Source organism: Neopelma chrysocephalum, unplaced genomic scaffold (assembly GCF_003984885.1).
Source record: "Neopelma chrysocephalum unplaced genomic scaffold, ASM398488v2 Primary Assembly neopelma1_123, whole genome shotgun sequence".
Classification (NCBI taxonomy): Eukaryota; Metazoa; Chordata; class Aves; order Passeriformes; family Pipridae; genus Neopelma; species Neopelma chrysocephalum.
The window spans coordinates 1196764-1205095 of record NW_020897785.1 but is presented as its reverse complement, the minus strand read 5'-3'; the positions used below and the strand labels follow the sequence as shown (position 1 = coordinate 1205095).

At 49.1% G+C, this 8332-nt stretch overlaps 1 long non-coding RNA gene across 1 annotated transcript in view; it reads right to left on the bottom strand.

Annotated features, from left to right (window-relative positions):
• The window catches only part of LOC113974579, a 1020-nt gene extending 587 nt beyond the window's left edge, over positions 1-433 (bottom strand). Inside the window, exon 1 of the long non-coding RNA XR_003536582.1 lies at positions 36-433. This is a non-coding gene — a long non-coding RNA (uncharacterized LOC113974579). The remainder of the gene's footprint in view (positions 1-35) is intronic.
• Positions 434-8332: the final 7899 nt, after the last annotated feature.

Below are 8332 nucleotides of genomic sequence, written 5' to 3'. Positions count from 1 at the left end.
CCCCCCCCCCCCAAGAAGAGCAGCGAAGGAAATACCCCCTGCGGCAGCCCCGCCGTGGTCCCTCCGTCCTGCAGCCGGTGCGGAGCGCGTAATCCCGCGGAGGATGCTCGGGGAGGCGGGGTGTGGGATGCGGCCCCCCCGCGCTATGCGGAGGGAGGTGGAAATGATATATATATATAAATATATATATATATAAAATATATATATAGAGAAAAGAAAAGGAAAGGGGGGAGGAGGGGGGGGCTGGAGCCAGGCCGGCGGGTTGGAGAGGAGCGGGCGGCCGGAGGGTGCGGAGGGAGCGCGGAGCAGCCGGGCGGGCGCTGCGCGGAGCGCGGAGCTGTCAGCGGCGCCTTCTCATTTATCATTAGCCAGCCCTAATCTTGCTCGCTGTCCTCCTTCGGTGATGTTGATCCACTTTCCCTCCCTCCTCCCCCAGCTCCCCCCCCCCTTTCCCCCCCCCCCCCCCCCCCGTAAAGGATTATTCAGCCAAAAAAAAAAAAAAAATCCCAGCTGCTGACTCCGTGCGCCGCAAACAAGGCGGCTGCAGCCCTCGCCCCCAGCCCCGCTCCCGCAGAGATGCTCCGGGTGTTGTCCGCAGAAATGCTGCCTTTTAAAACAAGCAGCGACCCGCGGGGAAAGAGCCTCCAGCCCTGCCCAGCTCCCCCCGCACCCTCCACCCGCTTTGGGGGGGATGCTGGGGGGGAACCCCCTGCTCTGACTCCCCCAAACCCCACTGCAGAGAAAGGATGCTGCAGAGCTGGGTGCAGCTTTGCAGGGAGAGAGAGAGAGAAAAAAAAAGATATTAAAAAAAAATTAAAGCACCAATTTTGGATGAGGCTTCGCTCTCTCCCCCCTCCCCACCCCCAGCACTGCTGGTTTCATGGCTACGCTACTGTAATTATGAATTCTTCTTCTTGCACTCGCGTGTGTGCAGGGGCTGGGGGTGGCAGTGGCTGTGGCTGCGGGCTGACATCACTGCAGTGGCGTGGGGCTGACAGCTCTCAGCGCTGCGCAGCCTGCAGTGCCTCCTCGGCTTTTTTTGCAGCCTCTCTGCTGACAATTGTGGGGGGAAAGGGGTGGCGAATAATAATAATAATAAAAAAAAAACCCAAACCAACCCCAACCGACAAACCCACCCCGTCTCACCGCGTTCAAGGTGAATTTCAAGGAGAGGAGCGCGCTTTTTGTTTACGGTGAGGTCCTGCCGGTGAGGAGCGCACGCCGTGGCTACCTACACATCTCCAGCCAGGGATGCATCTATGTGTTCCCGGCATCAGCGCCCTGTTAGACCCTGTAACCTTGTCAGGGCGCTGCGCAGCCTAACCCAGGCTAAACCCCCGGCTCAAGCAGGCTCTGAAGGCAGGAAATCCTTTATTACTCGCCGGGTGATTTCGTGTCAAGGGCATGTGCCCGCTCCTGGGATCTCTCCGCACAAGCCGCAGCTCCGCTGCCGCTGAGCTCATTCCAGCGACGCACCCGCGCCGCAGCGCACGGATATTCCTTCCCATTGCACGGAGACAAATACAAGCCTCTTTTTTTTTTTTTTTTCCTCCCCAGTGGAGGCCTAGAAGTTGTTGAGAAAAACCTGCATGGAAGCAGGAGCAGGCGGCTCCTACCCCGAGAGTGTGTCTGTATCTTCGGGGCTGGGTGGGAGCGTCCGGCTCTGAATAAGCACAAGAGCACATTGGGCCCCCCCCAGGTGTGGTTGGGAGCCTTGGCCCTTTCTCCTTAGTGTTTCCCATTTTGTTTCCCATTGCTATCAATGACATTTCATCTGATGCACCAAATCAGAGGAGTTTTCAAAAAAATTCTGGAAATTAGATGTCAAAACCTGTCCGTGAGAGCACCACAACCTCCCCGCCTGCCCTTTATAATATCACCCCCCTCCAAGGGTGACACAATATTAGCTTAAAAAAAAACCCGACCCTATTTACTCCTCATATACCTCCTTTGAGCTGTTTGCAATGCAAATAAGGAATCGTAAGGAGCAGATTTGAAGGTCTGGCTGACAGAAGCCAACAGCCAGAGCATCCCTCTGAGACCGCCACGCTTCCAACCGCAGCTGGAGCCACGGGCCACGGGAGCCTCCGTCCCTGCCCGGCAGGCAGCTGCCCGATGGGGACCAGGGATGGGGTCACAGCAGCACGTAATTCATCTCCTCCTTGGTTCCCTGCCTCGGAGATTTATGGAGAGCTGAGCTGTGTTATTTAGAAATAAATAGATGTGTTTCATGGGAGGTTGGAGGTGAAAAGTCGTCATTTCAATACCCCTCCAAAATTGCTTCTCTATATTTTTTTATAAGTAGCGGGGTTTTATCTCTCGGCAAAACCCTCCTTTGGAGCATCCCAAAGCGCATTGGGAATGTGTATAAGCACCAATCCAAACGGCAATTTGAAGGAAGGAAATGTAACGCCCTCTTTAAGCAGGGAAACTGAGGATCAGGGGCCTTGGGGACATTTTGCTGCTCATCCTTCGTGGCTTCAAATGGAAGTGGGACGCCTGAGCTGAGCCATGGAGACGGACCCATGGATGGAAACCATGAGGGATGCAGACCCAGGACAGGGATTGCACAGCCTGGAGCCCTCAGCACTGGGCAAAATGGCTTTGCCAAATGGACACGGGGATTTTCTCCCTGAATTTCAGCTCACACGGAGCTGGATGGCGCGTTATAAACCTGCCCTGGATTAAAGCTCAAAGGGATCTTCCAGGGTCTTTTCCAGCTCACCCTCCTGCCCATCACGTCGGCCAGGGATATTTAAAGCCCACTCTGACCCACTCAAAAATACATTACGCTCCCTTAAAAACATAAATCCTTGGACTTAACTGATGATCCATCCCCTCCCTCTGCACTATTAGCACATTAAGAAATTAAACGATAAAACTCCCAAAGATCCGATTGACCAGGATCGCGCCGCTCCATATGGCACGGCATATGTGTCCGGCCCTCCTGCGCATCCCAGCCGGGATCGCCTGGATTCTCACTCAGGCAGGCTGGGATGGGAAAAGGGTTTCCAGGCAAATTCGGATGGATTTAGACTTACTTTTTTTTTTTTTTCCTTCACGACATTTCACTTCCCTGCTCCACCCCCAGCGCCAGAGGAAAAGCTGTGGAGGTGATGTATGTCCCTAAATAAGGATGCAGAGCTTGGCTCTGCTGGAGGAGGTCAGGTGAGGCTATTTAACGCTTTGCAGGCTCCTCCAAGATGATGGGCTTTAGAAAACAACTCCAAATCCCAAAGGTACATCCCCAAAATCAGCTGGAGCCGATGGTAGAGATAACACCAAGGGAATGGGTCCCTGCAGGTGGGTGCTGAGCACCCGGCTTGGGGGGAAAAAATTCCCTTTCCTGCACTCCCCGCTCCCTGATAAATCCCATTGCAGCAAACAAAGGGCTCTGGGCCTCACTGGGAGTTTTCCCTGAGCCACAACACAGGGTTTCTAAAAGCCTTTACAAGCTTTTTCACTGCTTTGGTGGAATCTAAACCTTGTTTTTTCAATTTCTCTCAAGGGTTCACCTGAATTTTTAAGTGCTGGGAGGTGAGATGGGAGCTTGGTTCATCCCTGTGCCCGGCACTGCGGGATGGACGGACACAGTCTGTACCACAAAACTTTAGCTCTAAACATGACCTAAACCAGCTTAGCAGGGATCTACATGAAGGAAGGGATTAACCCCCCTCGCCCTCCAACCAGGAGCAACAAATCCCATTAACACCCCATCCCTGGGAGGGGAGATCTGCATCCACTGGTCCCCGAAATAGGGACCCGTTGCATTTATTGAGTTATTTATTTCAAATAAAGATCCCATCCTGTGGCAATGTCTCCTGCAGAAGCTCTGTAGGGAGAATTAGGAATCTTTTTTAGTGGGAAGCATCGGCGTCGCTGCGAACCAGCCTGGCCGAGTTATCCTGGAGCGACGCCTGTGTTGGCTGCTCACCTCCTAAATAGTTAATTCCTGGAGACGGCAACAAGGTTAAACATCGGGATCAGATGCAGTCACCTATAGCTCCCCTTCCTGCAGGATTTCTCGGGGTTATCAGGAGCAAAATTCAGCAAGAGGGGGATGAAAAATCTCCCTCTGCTTGAAAATCCCGGCTCGCTCCCAAGTCATTTGCTTTAGAGCAGGAGAATTACTCACCGAGGTGATAGGTAGGAACCGTGCAAAATATAGTGGGGGGAGAAAGAAGCTGTTCGAGACAACAGCAGGAGAAGAACTCCGTTATCTATGGAAACAGTCTGGAGACTGATTTATCCAGCGTATAAATAGAGCGGGAGAGGCTTTCACGATGGAGACGCTCCGATGGGGAAGCGAGTGTTGATTTTACCCTCCCTTTCGCGTTCGGCTTGATATGAAAATTTGCCATTGATGTGGCAGCTCTGTGGAGTGAGACATCGCACCGAATTCCGTCGGAAATGGGCCCAAACTTTCTCCCCTTGATGCTGTGCAGACACGGGATGTGATTCCAGCAGTCCCCCCCTTTCCCATTCCTCTCAACCAACATCCCACCTCCCCCCAGAGCTGCCCACTGTGAGCCCCCAGATATTATTGCTTTGTTTGCTACTGGGTTGTGTGGAGGATGAAAGACCAGATCCCTATTCCAAGGACTTTTTTTTTTCCCTTCCACTGTTTAAATACTATTATTTCATCTACTGGCTGTAGAAGAAAAAAAAAATCCAACAAACAAAACACCCCAAATCCCTTGTACTCCATGATTTATTTCTGAATTTTCCTAAAGGGGGGGAAAATTCTCTAAAGGTCTCTAAGCTTCAGGTTTAAAATAATGCATCGAATTTGAGGAAATTCTATTGGAATGAGCACAAGGAAATGAGGAAAAATGCAGAGTTGGGCTGAAGCCTTGTTAAACCTTTTGAGGAACATAACACGTATTTTAGAGAATAAAATGTGTGAGTAGAAGGGAGATTTCATGGCTTGTCTGAACTATACCTGGAACGTCGGACTTTGGGAGCCACAAACCCCATTGTGTCATTTGTCCCCTTCGTGTTTTGTGCCTCCATCATTTTATGACTATTTGCAAAACTGATTAAACCCAAAAACCCTCCTTGCCTTGCTGGAATTCGCCCTTTATTTTCCAAGCTGCCACAGCAGCAATGGCCTTGAATTCCCGCTGCTCCCGTTTTCCACGGAGATCTCCCGGTGTATGTGTTATCCTGGCTCCTATTGTTCCATAGGTCAGCCCTGAATCAGGTAAAAGCCCTTTCCAGTCCCTTTTGTGCCGTATCCCACACTATCAATGTCTGCCTAGTGTGTGTTTCCCATACGCAGATTCCACTGCCATGGAGCAGCAGATGGCTCAGGTAGCGGATTTAAAAGCTGTCCCAACCCACCCCCAGGCCTGACCTATATCCAGGATGAACGGATGGATGCCAGGAATACCTTTGCTTTCCCCTATGTCCATCATATATCTCCAGGTTTTCTTTTTTTTCCCCCTCCCCATCATCTGTCCAAAAAAAAAAAAAACATTAAAAAAAAAGGGAAAGGAAGGATAAAAAAAAAAAAAGGAAAAAAACCCAGTACCTTCCTGCCTGATATTTACACAAGTAAATATTTTTTATGTATATACAGCCAGTATGAAATGATTTTTAATGAATTATCTGTGAGTGAAAACAGTTCTGTAAATCAGCAGGGCTGCAGGCAATTTTTACCATATGTCGGCTCGCATTTGTGTCACGGAATTTGTTGTGGCGAGGACGGAATATCTGCTCTTCTTTCCTTGCTGATGTGCTAGAATTGGGATCTACATAACTCAAAGCATTTAAGCAGGAATATTGTCTGCTTTTATTGGACTATTATTAATGCAAAGGCGGCTGCTCCCTATACTGAACGCCCAGGCAGCGAGAGCTGCACGGTTGCAGGGAGAAGCCTGAATTACATCGAAAATCCCTTTTTTTCCCCCCATAAAGCTTCCTTGAAACCTTTCTCTGGTAGGTTTCTTACAGTTAATCAGCAACTTGCACAGCAAAAAGGGGATATCTGTAAAATATAAGCTGTGCTCTGCACACATCCATCCTCCCTTCCCCCTCCGTAAAATAACATCTGAATTCCTAATGGCAATAAGGATGAATTACTTAATGTATGGAAGGGGGGGATCAGGCTAAAAACACATCCTAGAATAATGCTGGGCTTTAATATCACTGTATTTACCCCTAAAGCAAGGGGGTAAAACAGAAATCAGAGCCTGAAATGAGGAACTGCCACTGTAGCATCCTGCAAAATGCAGGTTAAAACTTCTGCCTGATCCAGGGTAGGAATAAATGGCTCCTAAATTCAGGTGCAGAACCAAGATAAAAAGTAAGGGGGGGGTTTGGACACAAAATCAAACCAAAATTGGTATAAAAATCAGTTATTCCTGCATTATTCCTGAATTCTGGGGATTTTTTCCCGGAGCTGGTAACACCAAGGAGATGTTTCAATTCTATTTTATAAAACAGTGTCGCAGTAAAAATCCAAAGCCAGGTTCTCCATCGTTTCTCCAGGGCTGAATGGGAGGGCGGGGGGATGTCAGCCAGGTTGCCCTGATGCTGGGAGGGAGGGAAGGCCTTTGGAAAGAGTGGTCCTGGATCTGCACCCTGAACAAAGAGAGGTCTCCCCTATTTGTATCCAGGTCCTGTCCCTAGAGCGATTCGCTGACTTCCGTGGGAACAAAATGATTCCCTTTGCCCAAGGGGATGTTTCTCGAGCAGAATAAAGGGAGAGAGGTTGAATTTTTTTTTTCCCCCTAGAGAATAAAAATAATAAATAACAAAATATTTAAAAATCCCAATTTTTTTCTTTCTGCCCCCGTTCTCACCCCCTCCCCTCTCCCTCTCTCCCAGGCCAGGACGCAGCCGCAGGGCAGAGGCCTCTAATGACGTAATGCTTAGATGGAAAATGTCATAACCATTTGTCACCAAACGCCCCACGTCCCCAGGATGAAGCAAACAGTATGAGACTGACAGGGCTGATGAAAAACAGCACTTAAGCTAATTTTTTTTCCCCGCTAAACTCTGTTGTGCACTATGCAAATCTGATTGCGAAAAGTGGGACATTATCAACACTTTACCGCTAGTTAACTTTGGGAGCTGCTACTCAGAGCAATCAACATAAACTTAGCATACAGTAACTTAAATAACAAAAATGTTTCCCTGCTCCGGCGGCGCTGGCATTTGGTTCCAGCCATGTGATGGATTGTGCCGTGCCTGGGAACAAATTAAAAATACAGCGCTTCAGATCACTTGTGGCAGCAGCGCAGAGGAACTGGGTTTAAACCAGAATAACAATAATAGCGATTAGATCCCAATCTGCCCTGAATCATCTCGCCCTGATAGCAGTTATTGATTATTAATGGGGTCATATTTGCTGAGACCCCATCCCTCATCCTGCACCAGCAAGAACTGACTCACTCCCAAAAAATCCAGCAGCTCTTAAATTTATCAAGCTCCCCAACAACCTCTTTTTTCCCCCTAAAGGTCCAATTCCTACCGCCATGAGGGAATTGCAGCTTCCCATTCCTTTTTCCCCTGGAAAATAAATTTCTCTTTATCCCTCCGAGCTGTGCATGAAAACCCTAAAGGTCATCCTCCCAAAGAAAGGAAGGATAACCCGCAATTTGTTATTTTTAAAAGCTCTCAGCGGTGGGGAGAGAGAGATGAACCGATTTAGAGGAGAGGACGGGACACGCATCTCCCTCGTTAAGCATTCGCCCCGTTCCCCCGCAGCAACGGGGAATGATAATAATACCTTAATATCTCCCAGCGGGGCTCAAAGGAGCTGGAAAAATAGGATTTAGAGGTGTGAGCCGGGAAGAGAAACAAAAAAAAAAACCCCACCACATCCCTCGCTAGAGCTGAAAAGTTGAAGCTGAATTTTCTGTCGCGGTGTTATTGATTGGGATGTTAACAAACCCGGAGCGTGGGGAGCAGGGGGAGGTTGGAGCACAGCCAGCTGCTGCTGCTGGCCCAGACCTGGAAGGATGCCTGCTCAGATACAGCAACAGCCACTTCCCCGGCCTAGGTCTTCCCAGGGTTTCTTCAAAAATGTTAATTAAGACTCGCACACTGAGTAAATTACAGGGAATTAGCTCTATTTTGCATATGCAGAATTAATGTGTGGGGAGAAGCACCTGGATGAGGGTGGCCCAGGGAGTCCATCAAGGATTGAGCTCTGCCTTCACGGTCTGAGCCCTCCTCTTTGGTCTGAGCCTCATCTGGTCCTCTTAGTTGATCATATCCAGTTCATTAATGAAACGCAAAAACTTATAGGAATTATTATAGACTGGCAGAAAAAAAAAAGGCTGCTTTTCCAAAATTTGGGAGACGTGTCAACACACAGAGTTGT